The 13,897-nt window shown below is 37.7% G+C and overlaps 1 long non-coding RNA gene across 2 annotated transcripts in view; it reads right to left on the bottom strand.

Moving 5' to 3' along the window:
* LOC107978189 overlaps positions 1-7,498 on the bottom strand; it is a 175,655-nt gene extending 168,157 nt beyond the window's left edge. For both annotated transcript variants that reach the window (XR_004772483.1, XR_004772485.1), the window contains exon 1: positions 5,332-7,498. This is a non-coding gene — a long non-coding RNA (uncharacterized LOC107978189). The remainder of the gene's footprint in view (positions 1-5,331) is intronic.
* Between the last annotated feature and the right edge of the window lie 6,399 nt (positions 7,499-13,897).

Genomic DNA, 13,897 nt, shown 5'->3' with positions numbered 1-13,897 from the left:
AGCGCATATTGAATCTTTAGGAGGTCAGGCTTGGTCTTCTCTGGTGAGCTCAAAGAGATTACTAAAATTATTCTCAAGGGAGGAATTAGCCTTCCAAGGAGAACAAGTTGGAGGCAAATTACATTCCATGCAAATGCCAGGCAGCATGTGAAAGTAGGGATTATATCACAACTAGGAACAGATTGCCACAGAGGAAGGACATCGACACCAATGTTCTGCTTTCAGGTGGTTGTGGGTGGAAAGGATCATATGTATATTTGAAGGATTCTGGCACCTTGGTAGGGAGAACACACTGCCCTCCTATGAAAGGCTGAGTGTACATATGAGACCCTATCTTCATTTATTTTTAAACTCAGCAGTTTACTAAAATAATAAGTGACGAGACAGCATTTCTAGAAAGACTTTGGTTCAGAACGAACTCTCTGAGCTCTTGCCTGCTTCTTTTAGCTTTCACATATTTCTCTGACATATGAATCTATTTCTTTCAGAAGAGAACCAGTTCTTTATTAGAAGGTAAGAGCTGGGATAGCCTAAATGAAAGCTGTATGAAGAAGCCTTATAGATGTCTACTAGTCTGTAAGCGAACAAGTACTTTTAAAGTACTTTGGATGAATGTAGTTTCTATGGGTAGACAATGCTGCTCTCAGAAGATGCAAATTGTTAAATATCAGTGCCAGGGACCAGTCACCTCCTTGTAACTTATTTGTCAGAGGGGCCCCCAAAGTGCCCCCACAAACAACCCAGGTTCTTGGAACTGTTCTTGGTTGCCCACCAACTAGAGGGTGGGACCCATTGGCTCTGGATATGGGACACAGAGAAATTTGGGGAGGTTATGTGACCTGAGGCCATGGAGCCGTGACAGAGGAAGTTTAGGGGGCTAGAGCCTTGCCTGGCTTCCAGTTCTCTCTCTCTCTCTGCATCCTTGATGTTGATGGAATTGTGATATCCCAGGGTCCTGCTCCTTCGGCCATGCCTCCCTATCATGGGGGACTCTTCTTTCTCTGAACTAGAAGCCAAAAGAAATACTTCAATAGGTCGCTTCTGGTTGTGATGTTTTATCACAGCAACAGAAACATACCTAATATGGCCATGGGAAATAATTGCTGTGGAATCCTCTTCACCCTAGGCCTGTTGTAGTATCAGAAGATGAGAGCCTATTTAAGTGCATTCCGGTAGAGGAGACTGGAAAATGGGAAGTCTGTCACAGTGGAATATTGTGTAACCATCACAAGCAACTCTGTAATGACCTTAAAGTCATATTGATAAATGATAAAAAGGAAACATCCAAGAACGTCTCCAAACAGACTAAGAAGCAACATCTAATTTGAGTTGTCAAATGAATGGAGAATAAGTAAACAGAAACTTATTTTGCATTTGTTGTGGGACTTTTCCAGGTTTTCTGGTTTGTACATATACTTATTATAGAAAATAAAGGATTAAATAAAGTTCATGAGGGTGACTTGTGAAGGTACGTCCAATTGTTAGTGATTTTTAGAAGCTGCGGTGCTGTTGATTCTGTGTTATTGAATCAACAGGAAATGGAATCACCAACAGCTCAATCCAATATCAGCAAAAGCTGCTCCCCATGTCTCACAGGGATCTACTAAACAGCCATTAATGAGTGAACAGATAAAGACATGTGACACACACATACAAAGGAATATTATTCTACCACAGGGGGCATTGTGAATTTCTTTTTATTATTCATTTTATTCCATGTGCATTGGTGTTTTGTTTGCATGGATGTCTGTATGAGGGTGTCAGGTCTGCTGGAACTGGAGTTACAGACAGTTGTAAGCTTCCATTTGGGTCCTGGGAATTGAACCGGGGTCCTCTGGAAGAACACTCAGTGCTCTTAATGACTAAGCCATCTCTCCAGCCCCATGAATTATTTTTACATTCAATGATCTACTTTGCCAATCTTCTCTGACATATGTTGTACCATATGTATTCATATAAACTTTCTCAAAATATTTTAAGGACAAAAGTATGTATAATATAACTATAAGAAATCCGTGAATGCATGAAGAAATCTGGAATGTTTCTGCTTTTGAGTCTGAATAACTGCACTGTATGTCAATAGCACATTTTCCTCATCCATTTTTCTGTAGATAGATACTTAAGTTGGCAATGGCAATGCAATGGACATGCCGATGCAGACATCTTTGGAACCCAGATTGCATCTCATTGCACAGGATGCAAAGTGAATTAAAATAGTCACAGTAAGACAAAACTATGGTGTCTTTGACAAAAAAACTTTGACAGGCTTTTAGTTAGAATTGCCAACAGTCGTGGAAACAGAGTAGAACAGAGATTGCCAGATATCCAGGGAGGGGAGAAGGAAGCTGCTTTTGAACAGAGAAAGCATCCATCCATTACATACAGCACACACTTCTATTTTAAGATTTATTTATTTATTATGCATACGGTGTTCTGTCTGCACATGTGCCTACACATCAGAGGAGGGCACCAGATCTCATTACAGATGGTTGTGAGCCACCATGTGGTTGCTGGGAATTGAACTCAGAACCTCTGGAAGAGCAGCCAGTGCTCTTGACCTCTGAACCATCTCTCCAGCCCCAGCACACACTTCTTGAGCTTTTCAGTATCACACAACCATGCCCATGGTTAATACTGTGCACTCTAAATGTGTTAGCAAAGTATAATCCATGTTAAGGAACTTATAATTAATTAGAAGAAATAAAGAGAAGCCATGAGTGACTGGGTTTCATAGCCTAACACACAGACACACACACACACACACACACACACACACACACACTAATACACATAAACACTATAACATACACACACACTAACACACTCACACTAATATACACACACTAATACACACTCACACATACAAACACACCACACTAACATACACACACACTAATACACACATACTACTACACATACACACACACACACAAACACACCACACTAACACACACTAATGCAAACACACTAACACACACACTAATACACACACACTAACACACTCACACTAACACATACATACACTAATATACACACAAAGAAAAACAGAAAAAAATTGACACGAATGCCTACAAAACATGTCATTTGCAATAAACACTTACTAAAAGATCCTTATAATTCATTAAACTAGAATGTTCATGTGATGTAAAATTATGGAACATCTGAATTATGTAGCTACAAATTGTCTCCAACAATAATGCTCACACTTGTGAGGATTAAATAAACTTTGTCAAGCTCTCAGTTAGAACTGGCAAGGTCACTTCATGTGTCCAAATGATTAAAACACATGAAAGTGTCTTTAAAACTAAGAAAGACTATGTAAATATCTGGTGTTCTTATAGCTATTGTGTATTGTTTATCTATGAGAAACTGTCAAAGAATTATTCCCCTTGGAATATGAAAAGCCTGGTTTTAAAAAATTGTGATTTTGTTCTTGATCAAAAAAATGTGTCCAGCTAAGCGGCTGACTCAGTGCCTTGAGTTGGGACACTCTTGCCTGCAGACTGTCATATTTGCCTCCATTTTTAGTTAACTGCTCTTTTAAAACATGGTGAAACAATTATGTTCCCTCTTAAAGAAATGGAAAAAAATCTCACAAAAAGGGCAACTAAGAATCCATGACCTTGGGAAGTTAAATCTACAAAGGTACAATTAATTCATCTACAGAAAGAATTAATAGAAGATAAGTAATTTGTAATAGACACTGGACACTTAAGACTTTATCTCAAATTACTTCCTGATTATGACTAAATAATTAAAATTAGTGAGTAACTACAAAATAAATAAATCCCACCTCCTATAACATACAGCATACAGCTGTAGGAGATTAATACAGGGAGACTGCATTCTGAGACTGAGGCAATTTATATTTCTGAGGAGACAGGTATAAAATGACATGCTATTAAATATGATTGAAAATGATAAGCATGATTTCAATTTTTCAAATTCTATTGAAAATAAGAGGAGACAGAACTTCCCTATATCAAGTGCACTTTTAAATCCCTTATCTCATTCATTCTCTTAAAAGAATCTCATGAGAGGCATCATTGCTTCAGCTCCAGAGATTCAAAAGCCCCAAGAAGGTTAATAAAAAGGCACATGTATTAAGTGATAGGCTGAAAAGAAAAGCTTTGGGATGTAGAGACATGAAAATGAAATGTGCAGAAAGATTTTGTGTTTTCTCCAGCAGCATGGAAAAAACTAGAAGCATAAAAAGTTCATGAGTGCCAGGACAAGACAGTAAAGTCATTGCACCAGGGACTGAAAAGAAGGAAGTCGTGTTTTGAAACTAAATCACAATCCCTTGGGACCTTTGAGGATCTCATTAGCACTGAGATCTGAAAAATACAAAGGTAGAGTCTGCTTCTGTTGTAACCATATAAGAAAGGGCTTAGAAGGCGTGATCAAAGGAAGTGGACATTCGAATTAAACTGCAGAGAACACCAGCAGTATTGCTCAGCCACTCAACAAATTTGAGATGGACTCCTTTGTGGCTTCCCAGCTAACATCTAAGAAATGAGCTTTTGCTTTTAACACAGCCATAAATCCAACCATGTTTGTTGAAACATGGGGCCATGCAGCTGACCCAAATGGTGTGAGAACAAAAATGAGAGCACTCATAAAAATCAGTGTTTATACAAAACCACTCAATGAGAAGACAGTATGCTTTCTCAACAACAACAACAATAGCATCTGAGCTGCCAGAACTTCATGATGCATTTAAGGAAGACTTCATCAGTAGCTTGTAACTGGTATACATTTGGAATATTGTTGCCCCAAGCACAGTACTTATCCAGAAAAAAACAATGAATAAATCTACATATAACATGAATCTGATAATTTGTGAACACTAAAGTAACTTTAATGCTAGTGGGTCTCAATTGCAAAACCATCATCTCAGACTCAGGACTCTTCTGTAACTAACAAAAGCCCTTGGGGAGACAACCTAGTTAGTAAAGTGCTTTCCACGTGGGCATAAGACCTGAGGTCAGACCCTAGCCCCCACATAAGGACCCATTTGTGGTAGTTCAGTTATAACCCCAGCTGTGTGGAGAGAGGTGGAGACAGGTGGGGAGTTGCTGGCCAACTAGCCTAATTAGTCAGCTTCAGGTCCAACGAGAGGCCTTTATTATCTGAGACAATAAGGTGGATAGCAATTGAGAAAGACAATGTTGGCCTCTGGCCTCCACATGTGTGTACTTGTTCATACACACACACACACACACACACACACACACACACACACACACACACACACGTGGCAGGAGGGAGACTGACACACACCCAAAAAACTAATTTTTTTTTTTATTTTAAAGACAACATCACAAATACCTGAACTGTTAGTGGCCCAAGACCTGCTGTTGGGAGTGTTCTGAAAAAGAAATCAAGAGATAAGAAAAATCACAATAACCAGAATGAAAAATTCTTCAGAGCACTCAAAGTCAGGTTTGGGCCGGGAGAAGAATCAAGGAATGTGGAGATAACTGAGATTGGCCAGTCTTTGGACCAGAACCAAACAACACAAGGCAAAAGTGAATAAAGTCTCCTAGAACTGAGGTATAGGCACTGCCAGGCATACCAATAAATTCTTGACTGCATCTCCAGAGAAACACAAGATGTGAAGGGAAAAAATAATTGTTTCACCAAATACTACCTTGATGCCTACAAACCTTATACAAAAATATTAATCTATACATCCAAATATTGGAGAGATCTATACCCAAATATGTCAAAAGTGAACTATTGAAAAACAAAGACAAAGAAGACTTTGGGAAAGATATTGGGGAGGACTCACTGTTCACAAGAGATCCTGGAAGGATCAACAGCCCTTTCTTATCAGAAGGTGGTGTTAGGACATATTCTGGTACTGGAGAACAAAAAGACTGGTTACCAAGAATTCTATTCCTAGTGAAATTAACCTTCAGAAATGAAGAAAAATGCACGTTTCTAAATTTTAAGAGAATTGGTAGGGCCCGAGAGATTGCTCAGTGGTTGAGAGAATTTGGGCTCTTCCAGAGGACCTGCTTGGATTCCTAGTATCCATATTTTATCTCACAACCATTTGAATCTTATGTCCCAGGGGACCTGACACCCTCTTCTGGCCTTTGTGAACACCAGGCATGCATATAATGCACAGACATACCAGACATACATATAGGCAAACACAATAAACTAACTTTAAAACTTTTTAATTGCTGCAAAACATATTTTTCTAGGCAGATAGAATTCTCTAACTGAGACTGGCAAGTTGTGACAGCATTTCCCACACCTAATCATCTAAGTTTGATTCCTGAGACTTACAAGGTACAAGGAGAGAACCAACTCCTGAAAGCTGTCCTCTGACCTCTACACACATAGAAGGTGCATACAAGCAAGTGTGTGCACATATGCGCATGATACACACACCAAAAAATGTAATTTTTAAAACTATTTTAATTCTGCCATTGCATTCTTGAAACATGATGACGTGGAATAAAATCTACCTCTCCCACATGCCCTGTTTACAAGCCCCATTTCTAATTATTAACATTTATATAAAACAGTGTTGCCTCTAAAAACAAATTGCAAATGGATTAGCCATAAACATGGCCATGGACATTAACACCTCACAGTTAGTTGCCAATGAATCAGAACATGAATACTGTAGATATGATCTGATTCTACATGTCAAGGATAGCACACACTGGAAGTTCACATGCTGACTGTTCCAGTATGGTTGTACCAGCTTCTGTGAAAACATGGAGTTTGTGCAGACATTTAGAAGCCTGTCAAAGAATGCAAACACCATGCAGGTGGATTCGTGGAACCAGACCCGATAAGTTTTCAAATAACAGCTCTACCAACTATGTACCTTTCCAATGAACATACAGTGAGTGTCTAGTTAATAACAGATGAGAGAAGGAGACTCCAGGCGCAGTTGTTTCCATGTCTAATATCTAAAAAACAGTTCTTAGCCAGACATAGATGCCATTCTCTGAGAAAGACTAAGGAACTACATGGAGAGAATCACAGCCCCCTCCTCTCTACAGTGAGTGTGTACCATCAGAAGTGATTAAAGGTGAAATAACCCTCCGGAATAGTTAACTATATAAGAGTAAAGCAAAGTATAAATATGGTTTCTGTTCTAACGTATTTGTATTCTCTGATTTAAAAGCAGATCTATGCAAAACAATCCTCACTTCATTAGGTTTGTGAGTACTTATTAAGATGTGAAATGTATGGCAATAACACAAATGGGAGAAAGAAGGTAGAGCTGTCTACAGAAAAGTTTTACTCTCATATTTAGGTGGAGCTGGAATTAATTTCATAGAGATTGTTATAAACTAATTGGATAACTTTAAAACCAAGAGAGACTATTAAGAATCTTATTCAAGAAAGAATATAACCTAGAAAGGACAAGAAAATTGACACAGTACATTAAATATTTATGTAACACAAAGGGACACAACTAATACACAGAGACTTCTATTAGGTGCAAATGCTGCTTGGCCAAAGACTAGGATTTCTCATCTGTTAGCTCTGTCTTAATTATCATAAATCTATATATTTTATAAGACTTATCTTATAGAGGATGCCTTCCGCTGGCACCTTCTCTTGCCGGTGGATCACATGGAGACTCCAGAGCAGAGACCAGGAGGAAGAGAGAAGGGGTCCACTTCCTTCCTGCCCTTGTTTATGAGTCTCCCTGCTATGTCACTTCCTGTGTGGATCACCACTTCTTTACTACATTTCCCAGAATCCTCCTTGACTCCTAGTCCCTCCTAACTTGCTGCCTCATTGGCCAAACAGTACTTTATCATCCAGTAAGACAAACACATACACAGAAGCACTTCCCCCATCATCTCCTCTTTTCTGTCTAAATAAAAAGAAGGATAACTTATCTTTTATAATAACTGAAGAAAACTATAACTATAACTATCTGTCTTTAACTTTATCAAAGACCACAGAAGGATAATATATAAACTCTAGAATTGACAGAGACATCTTGCTACCTGGACAGTCACCCAAAGTTCCTCTGTAACATTGGGGCATCCATCTTCAACCCATAGGCCATAGTGTTTTTGGCACAATTCTCCATTTCAAAAGGAACCCTTCAGTACTGTCTTGTTTTGTAAGTTCAGCAGTCACTTTCTTGTGGGTCCTTAATGTTCAGTTTATACAGCAACAAACAGTCCAGGCAAGAGCAGTTTCTTGCCCAAATGGCTAATCTTGCCATGTTGAAAGCAAACTCCATATTGAGTTTCTTTGATACCATCCTCCTTTCTGATGTAATTAGTGTGCCAGCAGCAGACAGGCAGACAGGCCAGAGAGAAGGGGCTCCCATGTGCCTTGCAGCCCCTTAAAAACCTTTTGTGCATCATCCTGACCTCACCTTGACCATGCCTGACTGGCGTGGTCAGACACACCTGTAGCCAGCTTCTGGCAGGTGTGGCTTACTGTCCCCTATACACAACAGTGGAGAATATATGCAGATTAAAACAAATTTAAGTGACACAAGCCACAAAGCCAAAAAAGAAAAAAAAGCAGATATCAATCTTTCTGTATCATTAATCACATAACTATAAATGGATTAAACTAAAGACAGAGATTTTAAAACTGATGCATAAATGTGTAACCCCAACTAGCTGCTTTGCATAAGAGGTACATATTTAGATTTAAAAGCAGTTGTTTAGGAAGTAAAAAGTTCAAAATTATACACATAGGGGCTAGGAAGACATCTTGTCAGTAAAATGCCTGCCATGCAAGAGTGATGACATGAGTTCAGATCCCCATGCCTTCGTAAAGAGACAGGTATGGTTGGTGGCTTGAGTGCCAGGGAGGAAGAGACAACAGTATCCCCAGAATTCACTGGCCATACAGTTGAGCCAATCAGTGAGCACTGGGTTTACTGAGAGGCTCCATCTCCCATACAGCTGAGCCAATCAGTGAGCCTTGAGTTTGATGAGTAGCTCCATCTCAAAAAAACAGATGGGTAGTGACAGGGGGAAACAAGTAACACCGAACACTGTCATGCATACACATGTAGACACACGTTATATACAAGCATCATACACATTCAAAATTACAAAAAATCAATAAACATAAGTCAATTGTCATGGCCACACTAACATCTGATAGCACTAATAATAAATAAGGGCAATGAGTGTCGTTTTATTAAGTACATTAGTCAATTCATCAAAAAGAAAAATCAAATTTTCAAAAAGAGCACTAAGATATTTCAGTGGGAAATATTACTATTTCTTCAAATGACATGCAGATGAGAGGATATCCACCCAGATGATGAAGTCAGGCTCTTTGCCACTCATCATTGATTAAAATTTTGCTTGAAACAGAACAAAAAATTAAATTTAAGAACAAAACCTATAAGATAGGATAAAATGAAAGTAGATGTATGATAACCTTCAATTGGATAATGGTTTCTTAAACAAGACACTAAAAGCACAAATAATGAAAGAAAAACATAGATAACCAAATATTAAATTTACTCTTAAGAGCCTATAATCAAGAAGGTAAAAATAGAATAAGAAAATTTGGATAAAATGTTGAGAAATCCTGTCTCCACAAGGAACTTCTGAATATGATTCACCAAGGAATTGTCATTTGTGTGTATATGTGTATAGATGCATACACACATACATACATACCACAGCATTATACGTACACATATGATGAGTTTTATTGCTATACATATACAATTTATAGGTGTTTATTTAGACATATATATCAAATTTTTGCAACTCAATCATAAAATAATAAAATGATTCTAAATAGATGATTCTTCCAGTAAGAAATATCAATGAGACAAGCATAAAAATATGTCCAACATAACCAGTCATTCAAAAATGTAAATAGAGAGTGCAGTGACTTTTCATCTCATGCTGCAACAATGAGTTTTCGAAAGAGGAGGTGCACGTAACCAGAACAATGAAAAGTAGAGGAGATAGAAGTCTCCCACACCACTACCTGGAGAGTGAAGGCTTATAGCTCTTTTGGTAATCAATTTGACAATTACTCCTAGAAAATTGCCACATTATCTAGCAATTCCACTCCTAGATACAGAAAACAAAAACCAAAATTATATGTCCACAAATAACCTCAAGTACAGATGTCCAAAGAAAAATTTTTCACAGTAGAAAATATATAGAAAAACCCATCAAGTGGCAAACAGATAAAATGGCTACCCATACAATGAAACACTATTCACATGTAAGCAATAAATATTATAACATTGTTAACCTTTAAAACACTGTGACTTCATGAAATAATGTGGATGGAAAGGCTTTATATTACATAAGTTCAATTATGTGAATGTCTAAGATAGAAAAAAGAACATATGTAACTAATAATCACAGAGTCTTGCAGAGTGTAGAGTGGGGCTATGTGAAACCAGCATATACAGTGATTACTAGTGAATACCAGGTTTGTTCTCAAGACAAAGCCTGTATATTGAAATTAGAGAGTGGTGATGACAGAAAGCACTGTATCATCACCATAGATCATCAGGTTGTATGCACACAGAGATATAATTAATATTTTTAATTAAATTACACATCAAAAGTAATGTAGTAAGTAGTAATGTATTCTGGAAGTGGCTTGATTTTATAAAATGTGAACTGTATTGGAATTAGAACCAGAATTCCTAATAGAAGTTATGGCAAAATTGGACTTAACAGATATCTATAGAACATTCCATCCAAATACAAAACAATTTACCTTCTTCTCAGCACCACATGGAACCTTCTCTAAAATCAACCACATACTTGGCAACATAGCAAATCTCAAGGTACAAAAAAATTTGAAATAACACCCTGTATCTTATCAGACCACCATGCTTTAAAGTTATAATTCAACAACAACACAAATTACAGAAAACCTACAAATTCATGGAAATTAAGTAGCCCCCAATTGCACAATTCCTGGGTCAATGAAGAAATAAAAAAAGAAATTAAAGATTTCCTAGAATTCAATGAAAATGCAGACACAACATACCCAAACTTATGGGACACTTTGAAATCAGTGCTAAGAGGAAAGTTCATAGCGCTAAGTGCCCACATGAAGAAACAGGAGAATAATCACACTAGAGAATTAACAGCACAACTGAAAGCTTTAGAACACAAAGAAGCCAATACACCCAGGAGGGGCAGATGCCAGGAAATAATCAAATTGAGTGCTGAAATCAATAAAACGGAAAATAAAATATACAAAGAATCAATATAACAAAGAGTTGGTTCTTCGAGAAAAATCAACAAGATAGACAAACCTTTATCCAAACTTACCAAACAGCAGAGAGGGGAACATGCAAATTAATAAAATCGGGAATGAAAAGGGGGACACAACAACAGACACAGAGGAAATCCAGAGAATCATCAGTTTATACTTCGAAAACCTATATTCCTCAAAATTCAAAAATCTAAAGGAAATGGACAATTTTCTAAACAGAATTCACTTACCAAAATTAAATCATGAACAGATAAGCAAAAATAGACCTATAACACCTAGTGAAATATAAGCACTCATCAGAAGTCTCCCAACCAAAAAAAGGCCAGGGCCAGATGGCTTCAGTGCAGAATTCTAGGAACAGCTAATACCAATTCTCCTCAAATTACTCCACACAATAGAAGCAGAAGGGACATTGCCAAACTCTTTTTATGAGGCTTCAATAACCTTGATACTCAAGCCACACAAAGACACAACCAAGAAAGAGAACTACAGACCAATATCCCTCATGAATATTAATGCAAAATTCTCAATAAAATACTAGAAAAATGATTCCAAGAACTCATCAAAGAAATCATCCAACATGATCAAGTAGGCTTCATCCAAGGGATGCAAGGATGGTTCAACATATGAAAATCCATCAATGTAATCTACCATATAAATAGACTGAGGAAAAAAAAAACACGATCATCTCACTAGATGCGGAAAAAGCCTTTGACAAAATCCAATACCCCTTCATGATAAAGGTCTTGGAGAAATCAGGGATAACAAGAACATTCCTCAACATAATAAAAGCAATATACAGCAAGCCAACAGCCAACATCAAATTAAATGGAGAGAAACTTGATGCAATTCCTCTAAAATTGGGGAAAGACAAGGCTGTCCACTCTATCTATACCTCTTCAATATTGTCCATGAAGTTATAGCTAGAGCAAGAAGACAACAAAGGGAGATCAAGAGAATACAAACTGGAAAGGAAGAAGTCAGACTCTCACTATTTGGAGATGATATGATAGTCAATATAAGTGATCCGAAAAACTCTACCAGGGAACTCCTACAGCTGATAAACACTTTCAACAAAGTGGCAGGATACAAGATTAACTCAAAAATCTGTAGCCCTACTATATACTGATGACACACTGATGGAGAAACAAATCAGAGAAAGATCACCCTTTACAACTGCCACAAACAACATAAAATACCTTGGGGTAACACTAACCAAAAAAGTGAAAGACCTGTAACATAAGAATTTTGAGTCTCTAAAGAAAGAAATTAAAGAAGATACCAGAAAATGGAAAAATCTCCCATGCTCTTGGATAGGTAGGTTCAACATAGTAAAAATGGCAATCTTGTCAAAAACAATGTACAGATTCAATGCAATCCCCATCAAAATCCCAACACAATTCATCACAGACCCTGAAAGAACAATTCTCAACTTTATATGGAGAAACAAATACTCAGAATAGCCAAAACAACCCTGTACAATAAAGGAACTTCTGGAGGCATCACCATCCCTGACTTCAAGGTCTATTGCAGAGCTACAGTCCTGAAAACAGCTTGGTATTGGCACAAGAATAGACAGGAAGACCAATGGAATAAGTTGAAAACCCTGATATTAACCCACACACCTATGAACACCTGATTTTTGACAAACAATCCAAATCTATATGATGGAACAAAGAGAATATCTTCAACAAATAGTGTTGCATAACTGAATGTGGACATGTAGAAACCTGCAGATAGACCCAAGCCTATTGCCATGCACAAAACTTAAGTAAAAATGGATCAAAGACCTCTACATAAATTCAGCCACACTGAATCTATTAGAAGATAAAATGGGAAAAAAACCCTTGAATTAATTGGTACAGGAGACTGTTTCCTGAGCATTACACCAGTAGCACAGACACTGAGATTAACAATTGATAAATGGAACCTCCTGAAACTGAGAAGCTTCTGTAAGGCAAAGGACACAGTCAGCAAGACAAAATGGCAGCCTACATACTGGGGAAAGATATTCACCAACCTCACATCTGACAGAGGGATGATCTCCAAAATATACAAAGAACTCAAGAAGCTAGTCTGCAAAACACCAAACAACCCAGTTAAAAAGTAGGGTATAGAACTAAATACACAATTCTCAATAGAGGAATCTAAAATGGTTGAAAGACAAATAAGAAAGTGTTCCACATCCTTAGCCATCAGGGAAATACAAATCAAAACAACTCTGAGATACCATCTTACTCCTGTCAGAATTGCCAAAATCAAGAACACCAATGATGGTTTATGCTGGAGAGGATGTGGAGAAAGGGGAACACTCTTCCACTGCTGGTGGGAGTGCCAACTTGTACAGCCACTTTGGAAAACAGTATGGCGACTCCTCAAGAAAATGGGAATGAGTCTACCACAAGATCCAGCAATTCCACTCTTAGGCATATACCCAAAAGAAGCACATTCATACATGGACATCTGTTCAACAATGTTCATAGCAGCCCTATTTGTAATAGCCAGAAACTGGAAGCAGCTTAGATGCCCCTCAACCAAAGAATGGATAGAGAAAATGTGGTACATTTACACAATGGAGTACTACTCAGCAGAAAAAACAATGGAATCTTGAAATTTGCAGGAAAATGGATGGAACTAGAAGAAACCATTCTGAGAGAGGTAACCCAATCACAAAAAG

This window comes from Cricetulus griseus (genome assembly GCF_003668045.3).
Source record: "Cricetulus griseus strain 17A/GY chromosome 1 unlocalized genomic scaffold, alternate assembly CriGri-PICRH-1.0 chr1_1, whole genome shotgun sequence".
Taxonomy (NCBI): domain Eukaryota; kingdom Metazoa; phylum Chordata; class Mammalia; order Rodentia; family Cricetidae; genus Cricetulus; species Cricetulus griseus.
Note: the sequence above shows the minus strand (reverse complement) of the source record. Positions and strands in the feature narration are given on the sequence as shown.